The sequence below is a fragment of the Manis pentadactyla genome, chromosome X (genome assembly GCF_030020395.1).
Source record: "Manis pentadactyla isolate mManPen7 chromosome X, mManPen7.hap1, whole genome shotgun sequence".
Lineage (NCBI taxonomy): Eukaryota > Metazoa > Chordata > Mammalia > Pholidota > Manidae > Manis > Manis pentadactyla.
Window position 1 is genome coordinate 67,161,310 of NC_080038.1, and position 18,848 is coordinate 67,180,157.

Consider the following 18,848-nt stretch of genomic DNA (forward strand, 5'->3'; position numbering starts at 1 on the left):
CCATTTTGCAAGCTGGAGGACGTCGCCTTCAGACTGCGTGAAGCGCTTCGCAGAGAGCGAGACAGGCGGTGCTACTCCAACCTGACGTCGGTTTCACAATTCGGCATCTATTTATTAGGCGTCCGCTGTACGTCAAGCGCTGCTGTAGATGTTGGGGATACAGCGGAAATTTAAAGCAGCCCCAAATCCCAGTTCTCCTGGATCTTTGTTTTCTACTGGGCGGAGGGACAGTTATCACCATGACTGGTGGTAAACGCGAGGGAGAAAAACAAAGCGAGGGTGAGGGGATCCGGGAATTGCAGCTTTAAAAGGAATGGTCAGAGATGGCCTGAGATGGTAACTCTTGAAATACTTGAAAAGGGGCGGTGATTGCACAAGGGTGAGAAAATCTGATAACACTGGAATTTGTAAAAGAGCTGTTAAGGAAGGCCTTCCTTAGATGGTAATGCTTGAAAGAAGCTAGGGAATGAGCCACATAGCATCCAGCTCTGGTGTTCACAGTTAAAGAAAAACCGCCTTACGGTTTTAGGATGTGGCCGTGTTTCTTTTTCCATTTTTCTGTTTGCAGTAATACTCCAGCTACACTGCCTTTCTTACTCTGCTTCCAACAAACCAAACTTTCCCCATCTCTACAACTTTACATAAGCTGGAATATTTTCCTTTTATATCTTTGTGCTCATCATCCCAGTCTCTTCTCAACTGTCATCTTCGTAGACTTACCTAGCGAACCTACTTGAAATAACTTCCCTGCTTAATTCTCTTTAAAGCACTTAATCTAAACCTTTATTTACCTCTCCCTCTTAAGAGCAAATTTCTTCGTTTTGTTAAGTTACATTTCCTGCGAGCTCATAGCAGGCAGTCACGTATTTTTTGAGACAGTGTCTCTTTCGCCGCTCACCGCCTGCTCCCAACCCCGTCAGCGTGAAAGCCATTTAATCAGCCTGGAACATTAGTGTTTCACTCCAGGCTATTACAATATCCCTCCTACTTTCCTGCAAGCTTGATGTTGTCATTTTTGACAGTACGTGTACCAGAGTTTGGTGCCGTGTCTCTACTCAGTTTTTGTCTTATGTTACATGATCATATACCAGAACTTTTACATAGAATGTGTAAAATGAATTCTTCAGTGGCCTGCAATGGCTATTAAGCCTGATTTTGAGCTTATGGCAGTACATTAGCCACTCCTTGATGTATTCTTGAAGCAAATGTGGCCTAACATAAAATATAAAATCATAAAAGAAGCAGAAGAAAATGTTAGTTAATATGTTTATAGCCTTGGGAACATGGCAAGACTTTCTAGACACCATACAAAATCCATACAAGGAATTGCTGCAAAATACGACTTCAGAAATAAAAGTAAAGCTTCTGAATGTCAAAACACAAGGTTAGTAAAGTTAAGACAAATGAAAAACTGGAAAAAAATTTCAACACGACATATGACAGGTAAGGGGTAATACTAGTTTTAATAAAATTTTTTTTTAAATGGCATTTTGACAGAAATGCTACATATATGATAAAAATGTAAACATGGATAATATCACTAGTCTATAAAGAGCTATTATAAATTGATTTTTAAAAAGATAAATACCCCAATTTAAAAATCTGAAAAAGACATGAATAGGCAATTCAAAAAAGGAGAAAACATTTAGGTAATAAGCATATGGTAATATGTGCAATCTCACTAGCAATCAGAAATGGAAATAAAAACTGATTCCTCCTTTTTGCCTCTCAATGTCAAAGATTAAGCATTTCAGAATATTAAGTGTTGAAGATCCTCTGAAATGGGCACACTTGTATGCTTACTGGTACAAATTGATACATTTTGATATGTGTATCAAAAGCCTCAATATACCAATACTATTCGAACAAATGCACATAAAAATTTTATTTTAAGGCAAAGAAGCGGGCAGGTTTGCAAAGATGTATGTAATGAATGTAGGAAGATTTTAATCACAATGAGGTTTATAATATTGAAATAGTGCAAACTGAGAAAAATTATTATTCAACAAATACTTTGCAATACATCTACATAATGGACTCCTACATAGCCATTAAAAATGAGTAACTAAATCTCAAAATATGTTACATTTTTAAGGAAAAGAGCAATTTATAAATTAACATGTATGATTCCATTTTTATATTAAAAAGGTAAATCATAGAAAAAAGTCTAGATTAGTATGCATACAAATAAAATGTGAAGGGATTATTAATCATTTTATCTTTCTTCTTTACTTTTTGTATTGTGTTGAATATTTTACAATGTACATGTATTAGTATTGGGAGGAAGGGTGATTTTCATTTTGAAAGAAAAGTGAGTGAAAAAAAAGAATTTCCCCATCCATCCATTATTCCTTCCGTGCTTCATTCAACTATACCCTTCCTTCTTTCCTTCCTTCCTCTCTGTCTCCCATGTATTCTTCTATGCTGTTTTATAAGAAGTTGTAGAAGTAACTTTGCAAAGTGGTTTATCCCATGATGGTATTCAGTGCCACCCCAGAATCCAAGAAAGCAACCACTGTATAATTCTTATTCAGTTTCCATTCAGGCTTAGTTGCATTTCTCTCCATGCACTTTTTACACGTGTGCGATGTTCAAGTGGTTTTTACTCCTTCCTGGTGAAATGTACCTTAACAGGAAAAAAAAAAAAAGAACTTCCTAATCTTCCTTCTGTTCATTTATTCAACAAAATGTGTTGATCATCTACTACATGCTGGTTGCTGGGAATAGATTGATAAACAAAACAAACAAGACCCTGTCCTTGTGGCCAGACATAGAACAAATACTTATAAATGTTAGGAACATGTGAGTACAATGGGAGGGGTATATAAAGGGAACATTTAACTTAGAGAATTTGCCTTCTTCTTTTTTTTAGCTGAGACTTGAATAATGATTGTTAGGAAGGGAAGGAAGATGAGAGAGGAAGGGAAGGAAGATGAGGGAGGAGACCTCGGGGAGGACTAACCTGTACAAATTCCCTGGGGTGAGAAAATGGAGGCTGAGTATCTGGAAAAACAGCTCAATTTCTCTAGAAAATCTGTTTTCTTCATAGCACTCATCTCATAGAAATTTACCTTGTCTATTTATGTTGCTTATTGATTTTATTTCCTTTTCTTTTTATAGTCTGTCAGTGTTCCCACTGGACTGCCCCCAGTGTTCTGTTCCGTGGGAACTGAGCCTTTGCCCCACCCCTTCACTGCCTTGTTTTCCAAGTCTAAAATACATGATAGACAATTGATATTTCTTGACTGAATCAACAAATTACCTTGTAGTTCATATTAGAGATTTTGGATCTTAACCTAAAAGCAATGGTAAATTGTTGAAGAGTTTTAGATATCATTTAAAAATGATCTGATAAAGAATTTTTAAAAAAACTATCTTTATGGCTGTTACGTGCTTGAGACTGCATTTTCTTTATAGTGTGTGTACTTACTATTTTTAAGATTCAAATTCGTTTATCTTTAAGAAACTCGACTGGTTTTGTTTAAAAAAATACCAACAAAATGTGTATTTATTCACTTTAGATACTGCCTCTAATATCTAAGGAGCATTTAAAAATCTTTTGAATAAGAATCACTGGCCGAAATCAATTTAACCAGAAAACCAGTGTCTGCTTCTTAGAGCTTCCATTTTGCCCCAGTTCTCTCCTTTAGGAGCTCACAATAATATTCAAGATATGAATGAATGAATTCTAAAATGTTTTCTTCAGTAAGAAAGGGGAAGGTGATCAGTAATTCATTCATTTAGTTAATGAGACAAGGACCGTGGATGTAGTCAGAGTAGTGTGAGGGCCTCCGGAGGGGGAAGGGCGGGATATTTGCAGTCAGAGCAATGTAACTACATGCAAGGAAACCCTCCTACTAAAACTCTATGTTAAACATTAAGCTCTAGAATCATTCTTCAGTGAGATCAGTTAATGTTCCTCAGATAAAGAAGAGTAGCAATATTTTATTACGCTAACCATTTATAATCATGTGTAAGATTCACTTTAGCATACTAAAAGGCCCAGGCGTATGTGCTGTCTTTCCTCCTTCAGATCTGATGAAGTGATTTTGCAAACTGGGCAACTAATTTAGCAAGTAAGCCCAGGCATAAACAACACAGTAAAAGGCAGGAAGAATTCCACCTTAAAGATAAGATTGCATTTTAATACCCAAGAAGTTAAGATGTTAGAAATTCTTAACTTACTCTTTAGCAAACAATACCTCAGCCCACCTTGGGGGCTGAGCAGGTGGCCTTGTTTCATGTGCTCCCAGACCAAGATGCTGGTATCTCAAGAGAGAAATCATCAGAGGAAGTTGCTTGTGTTGTTAATTCTAAATATTCAGGGCCCACTTAACAAGTCCATACCCCTAAGTTTTTTTCATGTTCTCGAAAAATCCTCAACTGCCTATAAAACTCCCTAGATAACACACCACTACGCGCTCTCTTGTCCCCTCCTGGCGTGAGCCAGGAGCTCTATTCTCTCACTTTATCTCTAAATAAAAACCTGTACCTGTCTCTCGCACCTTGAGTGTTTGTGAAGCTCATTCTTTGGCTTCGTGAACAAGAACCACGGCATCATTAAGTTATTCATTCAACAATATTTATTGTGTGCTTTGGCATTGTGCTAGGCCTTGGCGCTATAGATACAACAGATATATTCTCCATCCTGAGGAAGTTTGCAATCCAGAAGAGAGGCATCCTGGCAGGATGTAGTTTCATCTACGTCACTTTGTAAAGATATGTGGAAGCTAAAGCTGAAGCATTGGTTCCATTGCAGGGACCCAGGTGACACTCTTTAGGAAGTCACCCAAGAGTCTGTGTTTATAGAATGTCAGAAGTCCTAAAATAAATGAAAGATCGGGGGGCGGGGTGAAGTACACAAAGCATAAGAGTAAAGCCCTTTTATTCCTTACCATCTGTAGAAGGTATTTTTAACCTACAAGCCGTTACAACAGGCATCTTGTATATTCGCCTTAGGCTAAAAGATTACAATTGTTTTCATTCCTAGCAGCACAATGCCATGTTTATACCAGTATTCTTAATGAAAACCTAGTTGCTCTAGAAACTCAAGTTTTTCCCTTTGAAAAATGTACATAGTGATGCATGTTGTTCCTTCCATAAATACCCTGTATGTTCATTAACTGGGGTTGTTCTCCGTCACTAAAATACTCTCTAGAAATAGGAAGTATTATTGCAAATATTCAAACATAGTAGAAATGAAATATGTACTGATGCCTGGTTAATTATATTAGTAACAGGGGAACTCAGATTTACTGTCATGCTTTTTTTCCAGCTATTACAGGAGCATATTAAAGTGAAAGGTCTCCCTTTACTTTCTATGCTTTCTGGGAATATAAAAACAACCTGCCTAGTGAGGCAATATCAAGCACCTTGTGTATCCAAACATGATGGTTTCAGATGCTCTGGTAGAGAAAGCATAGGACAGTTTTCCGACTCATATAAAAAAAACAAACAAACCCCAAACCCAGAAAGTAGTCTTCTTTGAACAAATTAAGTGCCATCTAACAGGGAGAAGACAGAAGGCTTGAATTTAAAGAATAAATACCTATCTTATCTCCAATTAGTAATCTATTTTAATAAATAGGTTATTTGCCATTTCAAACTGTGAAGGATAAAATGTTTAAAGTAGACTAGGCTGTAACTATGCACTATCTCTTGCATCATAATTTTATACCATTTCTTTTTGGACACAGGAAGACTGTTCCTGCTTCTTATCCTCAGTCACCATAAAAACCTCAATACATCTGGCCCCGCACCCACCTAAATTCTCATCCCTGTAGAGGTCAGCTACAAATCCACTTCCATCTCCACTGTTTTCCACCCTCTCAGTTCTTTCCACTGAGCTCTCTGGGACTGCATATTCCATACTAACATACCCCTGCTTTGTAAGGCTCTTTGTGGAAAGATCTCTCAGCACTTTAACTGAGTAGTGCTGCTAGCACTGCTAGCTTCCAAAAGACCTCCCCTCCCTCAAGACTAACTGAGGAAAAAAAACCCCAGTGAAGTCTTTTTTTCCTCACAAAGTCTTCATATCTCAAACCCAGAAGCAGAGATGGGAGGGGCAGGTATTAATTAAAATACAGATTCCTAGGCCTCACCCTGGGATTCTGATTCAGATGCTTTAGGGTAGAACTCAGGGATCTTCATTTTAAATACTCTACAGAATATTCAAATGCAGGTTATCTACAGAGAAGTGTTTGAAAGATGGACTTCAGTTAAAACAATAATAGTTACTGTAAGGCTGGAGGCACTGGAGGGAGAAGGTGAAGATAATGCAGGCAGAGCAGAGACAGTACCAAGTAGCTCTGTGCCATACGGGGAAGGAACGAACAGCTCTTCCTGGATTCCAGTCCCATGACATGCTGACAAACCCTGGATGCAGACACCCTCCATCTGGAAGGAGGAGACCTCTGGCTGTCCATCATCTGACCCTGAGCCAATAAAAATTCCCCACCTACCCCTAGTGCAGCCCGCTTCCCCCTCCCTTCCCTGTTCTCTTAAAAACTCCTGCCTCCCCTCCTGGGTGTGACTTCCCTGGCCTGTGATAGCCAGACCGGAGAACATCACCCGGGAATTGTGCTCAAATAAACTGCCTGGCCCTTTGTTGCCTCTCATCACCTGCTTATTTCGGCTAAAATTTATCTTACAGTTACCCTCCATTGCGTCCCTACTATGTGCCCAGAACATCATGCACATTATCTCATTTAACTCTCACAAAAAAATTCTTGCAAGATGAAATGAGCATTTTACTGTTGAGAAAATGAAGCTTAAAGCAGCAAAACCAAAATTTGCATGAGATCCCACAACTGGTAAATAATGGAGATAGGTTTGTACTCTAAGTGAATGCTACTGCTAACAACCTAGACCTCCTAGCTCCTAAAGCCGGGCTCAGGTAAATAATACCTTTTAAAAAATATTTTCTTAAAGATGATTGAAAATAGAAGACCCGGCTCTGCTGGAAATATTATTCCTCAGAAGTTCTATACGTCTTATAATACCAAAGAGCTTGAATGGGCATGGTCTTTTCTGATCTAAGTTCTCTCCCTCTCCCTTTCTACCACAACTCTTCCTCACTCTTTCTTTACTGAAGAAAAATTCAGCTAAAGTCGCATTTCTTTGACTGGGTTAGTACCTTTTCTTCTTCTTGGCAGGACAAAAGCACTTGGAAATACCTAGAAAAAGGATGCAGTCTCTGACTTCAGGAAAGCTTGGGCAGTGCTCACCTTCTTCTAAGCACTCAAAATAATTCAGCTGTAAGAAAATGGCTATTAATCTTCCATAACTCTGTATTTCAAGAAGAAGTAGAATGCTGTTTTAAAATAGACCTAACTGCCTTCATAACATAAGTAGTAGATAATAAAAGGAATATTTATTGTGCATTTAAAATGTGCCAGTTCTGTACTAACACTAAGCAGTCTTGTTTATGGCTCACAGGAAACCTGTAATGTAGATGCTTTATACCCATATTAAAATTGGGAAAATTAAAGTGTAAAGTAATTCTATCAAGCAATAGAGCTAGTAACTGGAGGAACCAGGGATACAAAATGAGTCTGTGTGACTTTAGGGTCCAGGTCAGGTGCTTAATCCCTCTATGCAGTCTCCACAAACCAACCATTTGGAAAAACAGCATACCTTTTAGATAGAAAAAGAACTACAAGTGAGTTATTAAAGAGACACACCCACATGATTCAGAATAGGGAGTGAAAAGGAGTATTTTTATTTTGGATGCTTTTGTTTTCTCTGTGGAGTACTGGGCCAGAAGATGCATTCACTTCCTAAATGTGAAGCACCCACCGCCCTTATGGCCATTTTATGGTCAGTGGTAGCTGACCTGCACTAGTATGAACACTGAGCAGGAAAGAGGAAATACCTGGTGTTCCTTTTCACTCATCGTACTACCTTCTCCATCATGGTCTTTCAGTTGTTCCCACACTGGAAAGCACTTTCAAAGGCAGGATTATTGCTTGAATCTGCGTCATTATGAATGCTTACAAACCCTCCTTCTTGATAGAGGTGATCCTATTTCTTAAAGGGCAAAAGTAGCGAATCTTCATTTCTCTGATTCTGGATGTTGGAGTCATGGGTTACTGTTCCATTTTCATAGAAAATATACAGAAAGATATACAATAACACAAATATCCTCATACTAAGACACATAACTAGATTCTCTATCTTCTTTGGTCCAGAACTTGGTTCAGTAAGAAGCCTAAAGTCATAAATAGAACATCAGTCTTGGGCAGCAGTGTAGTTGGACTGGTCACTTTCCATTAGTGTAAAGTTGAAATTGTACAATTTGAATGATTCATGCTGCCAGTTGAATAAATACAGTAAAAGCCAACACACGATGAGGTGAGGAACTTAAGAGACACCAATGTAGTTGGCATTAGCTCCGATCGTGAGCAAACCTGCCAGACAGACAAAGCTTATTTTGATTGTCCTTTTGGCATTCCTTCCCCAACTAGACTTCCAAACATCCACCCCAGAAATCTAATTGTCTGTGTTTAGCCAACTTATTTCTAACTACTAAAAAGTTTTGTTGTATCCCTTGCTGTCAGTGTTTTTCTCCCCTTTATATTGCAATTGGTGAAAGTGTACATTCGTCCATCCTTTTTGAAGTAAAATTTGACCCACCTTTTAAAATTTAAGTACCTTTATTTAAAAGGTCATTTTGTATCACAATTAGAAATGGAAAACGAGTATCACTCGCTATAAATGGACAGTATCAGAAAAATCAATACATAATTAGTAAAATACAGAATGTTCATCTGAATATTACCTAAGATCATGCTGATTACCCTTAACATACTGACTAATATAAGCAAGGGAAACCTAGTTTATGTATTGGTCTTCCTGGAACCCAGTGCTGTCCAGAGATTACTGTGTCATGTTCCTTCCTTCTCTCCCAAATTAAGTCAGTTTTATAGTTTTTCCTTTTAGGGCTCAAGCTTCCTTGGTGGCACATTTCAAAGTGACAATCAGCTCAAATTGAATAAACCAATTCCCAGCTTAGGAGAAAGAATTGGAAGAGATTCTATCCAGATAATACATGTGGGCTTTAACTCTTGCCTTCTTGAGATAATTGCTGTCTTTTTTCTTGAAACCAGTGATCTCCAAACCTCCAAATCACTGGTGCCAGCCTACGCTGGCAAGTCTGATTCACAAGGACTGTGTGTGTGTGTGTGTGTGTGTGTGTGTGTGGTCCAGATATCTGTATTTAAAAACAAGCAAGCAAACAAACAAACCAACCTCCCCAAGTTAAATGTGCAACCTGTTCGGGAACTTTGGTTTACTCAAAAAAGAGAGTTTTGGGGGGAACTATAGCACATTGGCGGGGAAGATATTTTCAGTTGGGAGTGCTTGATGGCATTTGCCAAGTTACACTGCAGGTGGTTACTACAGGCAAAGTTAATTCTGTAGACTTGAGTACCTAAAGAAGATTTAACTGGGAGTAAATGAGGTATATTATCACTTTAAGAGGATTTCAAAGAAGTAGTGCTAGATACAAGAATGAATAGATTGCATGTAGGGAAATTGAAAGCCCAAACCATATGCAAATATTCCAAGCAAATATCTGATAAAGATAGCATTTTAAATCAACTGAATAATAGATTACTTTTAAATCAATGATGTTGAGACAGCTTATACCAAAAAGTACAAAAATAACAACTATATGGATAAAACCGTTGTATACTTAAAAAAAATGAAACTCTTGCAAGTGGTGAAAGTGTACATTCGCCCGCCCTTTTTGAAGTAAAATTTGGCATTATATCCCAAAAGCCTTAAAAATGTGCATGCCCTTTTACTTAGCAATTCTGCATTTAGGAATTTATCTTGAGGAAATAATCACATAAGTGCACAAAGCTGTATATATAAGACTGCTCATCAGAACATTGATAATAATAATGCAAAGATAGAAACAACCAAAATAATCAGAAATATGGTATTGGTTACATAAATTATGGTACATTTATACAGTGAAATGTATTTCAGAAATGAAATATGATTACATCTACCTCTATTTATTCATATGGAAAGATATTTGTGATATGCTATAGTATGAAAATACAGATCTGGTTAGATAGTCACCAAAATATTAATAGTGTTTATTTCTGGATGTGGGGTTAAAGGTTATTTTTATTTTCTTTTTCATAATTTTTGACATTTCTGAGAAAATTTACAAGCATGAATTATTTTTAATATAAGGAAAGCAATAAATATATTTCTTTTTTGCTCATATCCTTTAGCTTACCAGTTCCAATTCTAGAAAATTTTCCTAAAGAATCAGAGACATGCACATGCACAAAAATAACACTCAAAGATTATTCACTATGAAATTATTTATAAGAGCAAAAAGTTAAAATACCCTCTCTTCAATAATTAGGGTATATTTTGATTTGTTTTTTAATGTTTTTCTTAAACATCTTAACCATTTTCAAGTGTATAGTTTGGTAGTGTTAAGTATATACACGTTGTGAATTAGAGTATTTGTTAATAAATTATGGCATACTTTATGATGGAATATTACAGCATCATTAAATGGTTTATTTTAGTTTAATGACATGGAAAATGTTTATGATATATTATCAAGTGAGAAAAACTTGACTGGTATGATTATATCAGTTTATAATGTGATATGCATAATACAATTCTAATTTTGTTTTAAAGGCATTTTATAAGCATAGGAAAAATAAGTCTGTAAGTATATATATTTAAATGTTAAGATATATATTTCTGGGAACTGGCATTATAGGTGATTATTTCCCAGAGTTTTTGCAAGAAACAAGTATTACTTTTGTATTCAGATTAAAAAATGGTAAATGTTACTAAAGAGAAAGAGGTTTTTATCTCTGGAGTAGTCAATTTTTGCTCATCTTCTTGTGCATTGCCAATTGTCCATTAGACTATAACTGCTATGTGGGCAAAGATTAGGTGTATTTTTAAAAAATTTCCCCTGGTACTTCCTGTCACAGTGTTCTGCTTTAAGTACATGTTGACTAATTGCATTCATGCATGTGCATACATATAAACCTATGTACCTATATGGGCATACATATTTAAATATGCCAACCTCTTTCTCATCAGTAATGAGAAAAATGGAAGCAAGGTCTTTGAAAAGTGGTGTAGGTCTACAGGTCTTTTGCCATATGCTGGGAAAGGGAAGTACTTGTCAAGGCTAAGAGTACAAAGAGACCATTGAAGATTTGGGGATTATACCAGTCAAGTTTGTCGATTTTAGTCTAAGCAATTATTTTCTTATACTATCTCTACTTGGTTGATATTAGGGTCTAGCCCAAATCTTCTGTGGTTCTACTCATTAGCCTATCTGAGCACTTTACTGGAAATCTTTAAATAAGAAGCCACATGCCACTGCAACTGGTAAATGAGCTGTCTGTTCACATTCTAGGCTCCCTGTTACAAGTCAGTGTTAAATCAGCTGACATGAGAAAGGTCTTATCCTGTTGGGAGGCTGGCAAGCAGGACAGGTTTGCAGGTCTTTAGAAACATTTCCTTTTGCATGTCTAGAACTCCATAATCCACATCAAAACTGAGATAAGAGTACAAAGTCTGTACTTCATGATATCAGCACATGCCCAAGAAGGGATTTGTGTTAGTCTCTCAAACCACTAAATTATTAAAAAGGCTTCTAAGAAGCTCTTCAGAATCAGACAGTAGAGCTCAAGGATTTATACATTTGATATCAGAAATGGGAGGACAGGATAAAGACCCAATTTGAGCCCTTGACAAATTGATTTTTTTTTTGAGAGGGCATCTCTCATATTTATTGATCAAATGGTTGTTAACAACAATAAAATCTGTATAGGGGACTCAATGCTCATTCATTCATCAGCCCCAAGCCTAATTCTCAGCAGTCTCCAATCTTCTGAAGCATAACGAACAAGTTCTTACATGGTGAACAAGTTCTTACATAGTGAATAAGTTCTTACATGGTGAACAGTGCAAGGGCAGTCCTATCACAGAAACTTTCAGTTTTGATCACACATCATGAACTATAAACAATGAAGTCAGATATGATTATTCGTTTGATTTTTATACTTGATTTATATGTGAATCCCACATTTCTCCCTTATTATTATTATTATTATTATTTTAAATAAAATGCTGAAGTGGTAGGTAGCTGCAAGATAAAGGTAGAATACATAATTTAGTGCTGTAAGAGGGCAAATGTAAATGATCAGGTCTGTGCCTATAGACTAAGTATTAATCCAAGCTAGACAAAGGCGACAAAACATCCACAGAAGCAGAAGATTTCTCTCAAAACAGGGGGGGTGAAGTTCTAAGCCTCACCTCTGTTGATCCCCAATTTCTCACCTGATGGCCCCCCTGCAACTGTACCTGTCTTAGGTTGTTCCTCCCTTGAGGAATCTTACCCATCTCTGGCTGACAAATTGATTTTTAAAAAACAGTTATGGATAGACTCCAAGAAGGGACTAGTGGTTACCAAAGGGGAGGGCAGGTGGGGAGGGAGAGAGAAGGGGATTGAGGGCTATCATGATTGGTGCACATGGTGTGTGTGGAGTCACAGGGAAAACAGTGTAGCTCAGAGAAGACAAATAGTGACTCTGTGGCATCTTACTACACTGATGGACAGTGACTGCAATGGGGTATGGGGGGGGACTCGATAATAAGGGTGAATGTAATAACTACACTGTTTTTCTTGTGAAATCTTCATTAGAGTGTATATCAATGATACCTTAATAAAAAAATAGTTATAGTGGTGCAAGGAAGGCATGAAAAGTGGAGGACAGAAAGGCAGATCATGGGTTATCCTTAACTATAGCTGCAGCTGAGCTGAGGACATGGGTCGGAGCCTAATCACGACTTGGGCCTTCCCTCAGAGACACAGCAGGTAACTGGGTAGCACTTCTTCTACTTCCTCGATGCCTCTGATAGAGAATTATTGATTCTGAAAGCTCCCATAGAATGTTTTCACAGAGTGAAATTGGAACTGAAGAGGTGGGAGTTTAGAAATCTGGGCAGATTCCCCAACAGTAAATTTATATTGCCTCATAATATTAACCCATTAGAGGCTGTACCTAGGGGACACACTAATACCACTCCCTTTAATATATTTATTGGGCTGTCAAGACATAATGTCACATTAAAATGCAAAGCACCATATAGCAGATCTTGGCTTAATATTCTCTCTGCTCATCAGCAAGATCTCTAAGTCTCCCACACCAAAATCCTGGCAGCAGGACCCTTGCTTTCAGCAAAGATTTAACAGCAGAGAGCGCTAGTGAGGTCTCATGTGATGCAGCTTTTCTCCATTTTCAAATTAACTAGGATGTGTTACTTGTAAATAATTAAAATCCTAACCCACTTTGAGGCCCCCAGCTACATCAGATCTTACATTGGGAGTGATATCTGCTAAAAATCCTATACTTTGTCTTCTCTGGGGAGATGCAAAGGGGTATCCTTATGATAAAGAAAACATGGGAGCTGGTACAGGAGTCAGTGGGAATTACAGGGATTCTAAGCTATACATTTACTAAAAAAGAAGTTTCCTAGTCCAGAAATCTATAGCTCCACTCACACCCTGGTCCCGCAAACCTTCTATATCCCTGGCAATGTCTGTACCCTTATAGAACATAACAGCTTCTAATCTAGTGATTATATCTTCTGTCTCACCCTTGCATACTAAGGCACTAAATAAACATTCGTTAGACGAATGAATAAATAAATCTAGTGAGATGGTATTTCTCAGTGCTAGTGTTAAATTAAGTATAAGTGAGCTTTCAAAATATAGCCCATCTTAAAATGTGTGTCCAACTATAGAGAATGGACCCTTGAAAAAGGGAGATTGTCTAAAAGTGACCAGTAAGCCTCTGAGCATCCATTCTAGATACTTTAGCAGCATTGCTTCTAGGCTGAGCCACTCACACACTTTGCCTATTTTTGTTCCTAATACCACAGATTTTTGAAGAGTCAGAAATCTGGCCTTTGTTGTTCTTGAAATCTGCTCACTGGCTACTTTTATTGCCTCCTGGCTGAATGATTTTTATATTTTGGCATTTTATTTTCACATTATCATTGGTCCGGGCAATGCCTGTTCCTAGTTTATAAACATTTATAAGTAAATATTCCTTTTCATCACCATATAAGATTCCCATTGCACTTCCATACTCTCCATATACAACTATTCTAAGGTGTTTAGTGTATGGCTTCTAATTTACAGATACTCTTTCAAAATGTGTGTTGTCTTATGTGCGTATCTTTTCAATTGTATGTAAGTGACATTATGTTGTATATCTCATTTCCTCTCAGCTTTGTATTTAAAAGCTTCATCCATGTTGCTATGTGCAGATCTAACTCACTGCTTTTTTCTGTTGACCCACTCTCCCAGCATCACCAACTCCCCACCACTACAAACTATGCTGTAATGAGCATAGCTCTGTGTGAACCCACGTAAGAATTTCTTTGGGATATCAACTCAAGCACAAAATTGCTGGGGTGTGGGACTTGGATTAAACTGCTTCCAGTTTGTTCTTCAGAATGACAGCACAGATCTATACTACCTGCATGAGAGTCCTACATCCCCAATCTCCACAAGCCCTTGGGATGGCCCTGCTTGCTAATTTTTATCAGATTAATAAATATAAAGTGCTATTTCATTTTTACATTTACATTTGGTTAGGAGTGAGTTTAAACATCTCTACATATACGTACCAGTTTTTTGGGTTTGCTCTTTTATAAATTGCCTGTAAATATCATTTGCCTATTTTTCTACTGTAGTTGCTGTTTTCTTGTTGGTAATTTGCCAGAGTTCTTGTGTACTTTGACTATTCTTTGTTGGTTTCAGACATTGAAAATATTTAATTTTATCATCCCCCTGTTAGTTTTTTTTATTAAGGTATTGTTGATATACAATCTTATGTTGGTTTCAAATATATAACACAGTGGTTCAACAGTTGTCCATATTATTAAATCCTCATCCCCTCTAGTGTGGTTACCATCTATCAACATAGTAAGATGTTACAGAATCCTTGACTATATTCTCCATGCTGTACTACCGTCCTCATGGCCAACTTATATTGTGATTGTGAATTATTGTGCCCCTTTATACCCTTCACCCTACCCCCCAACCTGCCCCCACCCTTCCCCCTTGGTAACCACCAGTCCTTTCTCAGTGTCTATGAGTCTACTGCTATTTTGTTCCTTCTGCTTTGCTTTGTTTTTATACTCCACAAATAAGTGAAATCATATAGTATTTGTCTTTCACTGGTTGGCTTATTTCACTGGGCATATTTCACCCTCTAGATCTATCCATATTGTTGCAAACGGCAGGCTTTCTTTCCTTTTATGGCTGAATAATATTCCATTGTGTATATGCACCACCTCTGCTTTATCCATTCATCTATTGATGGACACTTAGGTTGCTTCCATATCTTGGCTATTGCAAATAGTGTAGCAATAAACATAGGGGTGCACATATTTTTTTGAATCATGGATTTTGTTTTCTTTGGGTAAATCCCTAGGAGTGGAATTATTGGGCCAAATGGTATTTCTATTTTTAGTTTTTTGAGGAACCTCCATACTGCTTTCCACAGTGGTTGCACCAATTTGCAGTCCCACCAACAGTGTAGGAGGGTTCCCCTTTCTCCACACCCTCGCCAGCATTTGTTATTTCTTGTCTTTTGGATAGTGGCCATTCTAACTGGTGTGAGGTGATATCTCACTGTGGTTTTAATTTGCATTTCCTTGATGATTAGCAATGTAGAGCATCTTTTTTGTGCCTGTTGGCCATCTGTATTTCTTCTTTGTAGAAGTGTCTGTTCAGGTCCTCTGCTCAGTTTTTGATTGGGTTATTTGTTTTTTGGGTATTGAGGTGTATGAGTTCTTTATATATTTTAGATGTTAACCCTTTATCAGAGGAGTTGTTTATGAATATATTCTCCCATACTCTGGGATGCCTTTTTGTTCCTCCTATTAGTTTTATCCATGGTGCTTTATGTTGAATGAAATTCCTTAGTCTTAACATATTTAAATTTATCAAAGATCTGCTTTATGGTTTGACTTTCAGAATTTTGTTTAGAAAGTTCTGCCAGATCACAAATTATTTTTTTTAACATTTTCTTCTATTAAAGTTACAGTGTTACTTTTCACTTTTAGTTCCCTAATCCATCTGTTGCCCACCTTTTAATATAATGTTAGCTAGGGATTTATTTTTATTTTTTTTCATAAGCTGTAAAATGATTTTATATGTATTCACTAGGCTGCTGTGTACCCATGAGAGGCAGGTCCTGGGGACCTGTGGGGACTGTGAGGAAATGAAAAAGTAAAAGTATTTGTTCCTAAGACATGAATGAATGAATTTTTAGTCATGACAGAAGTAGGCCTTCAACTTGGGTACTAATGCCACTCAGAATTCTAGGGTTCTTCTCAAAGGACAATTTTTCCAAGCAGAGGTAGAAAAGTTAGGACTCTGCATAAACTAAAAAGACCTCAGCTTCTCTTTTATTCCACTCTAGAACCCATGTCCTCTATATCCTCTAATCTCTTCCACTGTGAGTCCTACCAGTTCTGCCATGGTTTCTTGGCTGCAACTGCCAGGTACACCTTCAGTAAGAGATGGCAGAGGCAGCTTTGGGATGGCGTGATCCATGCTACAGGTGAAACTAGGGCTGGAACACAAAAGGCTGTGGGGATGATCTTGTTGTGTAATCAGTCACTCCATTCATCATCAGGACTGAGTTGGCTAATCTAGCTTAGTTAGCAGTTATTTCTTCTTTGGGCCTTCCTTCCTGAGCTGTGTGCACTGTCAAGAAAGACACACTTTCCAGTCAGTTGTTGGTATCGCTCCTAACCAAGAAGAAACCTGATTTATTATGTATTTTCTATACAAGTAGCAAGTTAGCATTATTGAATAGTATTTTCCATTAACTTTTAGGAAAAATGAGAGATTCCTAGATCAATTAAAAAAACCCCATCTTTTCCTTTTCTAATTTGAAAGAATAGGACAATATTTTGTTCATCTTCCCTAATTTGGGGCTCACTTTCTTTTCTTCTTCTTTAGAGACATCATAAACAGCATTTATTACCTTGGTACACCATACTGGTTGCTGTTCTTCACATTTAAGTGGTCTTCTCTTCCCCTCCCACAGCCTGGCTATGCAGTGCAGCCTTGAAGCGCTAGCTCCCAGCAGCAATATGCTTAACCCACAGCTCTACACCATTCATTCACAGGTCAAAGTTCTGGTCCACAAACCCTTCGCTGTAGGAAGTTCAGTGCTTGTGAAGGAATTTGTAATACACCAAGCCTCCCAGGATGGCCAGCTCCAGTAAGATGACGATGGAAAGCAGCAGCTTGTTGGTTGTCATTTTTCTGGACATTGAATGGAGAATCTTCCGACTTTTGCTCAGATTTTCACTTGTGTTTAGCAGTCTACTTTTGGTGCGTTCCAACTGGTCACGTCGTTCCCCCAGATCTTCTATGATTTCTGAGCCAATCTGGTCAGTCTCTGCGGCAATCCGATGAGAACGCTCAATACTCTGCGTGGCCCGGTTCAGGCTGTCAGTGTCTTGCAGAAGCAGTGCCCTTTGAGACTGTAGCCGATTCATACGCTCATTCTCTACTGCGTATGCGCCTTATTTCATGTCTCCTCGGCCACCAGGGGTGGCTGTCAAAGGTGTGCTTCTTACTTCCCAATGGAGTTTGGCAAGGTTCTTTCAGTAGGTTCGAAGTTTAGACATCATAGGGTTATGAAAAGATAGGGGTGCATAACGTAGTTCCTCTTCCATCTCTGCCAGCATTTCATTTGCTTTCTGCTGCTTTTCATCAAAAGCTCTGGTCATCTTCTCCTCCTCTTCTGCCCCTGCTGTCCCCAGAAGCTGCTCCGGCACTCGTCGGAGGTCTTCATGGAGGCCACGGAAAATCTCATGCAGTTTCTCGAAATGCTCCAAGGAGGCGGTGGAGGTGGCCATGGTGTCAGCCACACTCGAGCAGCGGCCGCCGAGATTCTGGGCAACTGGACCCACTTCAACCCCAGTGGTCAGCTGCCCAGCTCCTCAGGCATCATGGCTACCACCACCACCACTGTCCCAGACAAGGCTGGGGCTCACTTTCGACCAACTGTAAGTAATATAGAACTACTTTATTTTTTGACATTGTGTTGGCATCCAGGTTCAAGAAGAGTTGAAGATTCAGAGCTCCATTATTTGCAATGATTGGAATTTTAAAAGTGCCATTACAAAATGTGGTGTATATATACAATGGAATATTATTCAGCCTTAAAAAGGAAGGAGATTCTGGCACATACTGCAACATGGAAGAAAGTTGAGGACATTATGCTAAGTGAAATAAGTTAATCACCAAAAGATAAATACTGCATGACTTCACTTATATGAGATATCTAGAGTACTCAGACTCATAGAAACAAAGTAGAATGGTGGTTTCCATGGGCCAGAGGAAGGGCAAATGGGGAGCTGCTGTTCAGTGTATGTAGTGTTTCCATTTTGCAATATGAAAAAGTTCTGGGGACGGATGGTCTGGAATGGATGTTCTGGTGATGTTTGCACAGCAATGTAAATGTACTTAATATCACTGAACTGTATACATGAAAATAGTTCAGATGGAAAGTTTTATGTTATGTATATTTTACTAAAATTAAAAATTTAGATCAAAAAAGTAAAAAAAGAGGTCCTTAAAAGAATGACTTGTAAGTCAACAGTATTACTGACTAGCTTTCCACAAGACTTATTGCCAGTCTAAATTCAGAGAGACAATGAATTCTTCTTAGGGATCCCAGAGTGCATTGTGAGAAACATAAAGGTGAGCTTAAAAGAGAAGTAAACATTAGGAGTAGTAGGAAGAGGTGACATACGCA

General features: G+C 38.0%; 1 pseudogene; it reads right to left on the reverse strand.

The window, feature by feature from the left end:
• Positions 1-17,113: 17,113 nt before the first annotated feature.
• Positions 17,114-18,009, reverse strand: LOC118921110 (vesicle transport through interaction with t-SNAREs homolog 1B-like; annotated as a pseudogene).
• Positions 18,010-18,848: the final 839 nt, after the last annotated feature.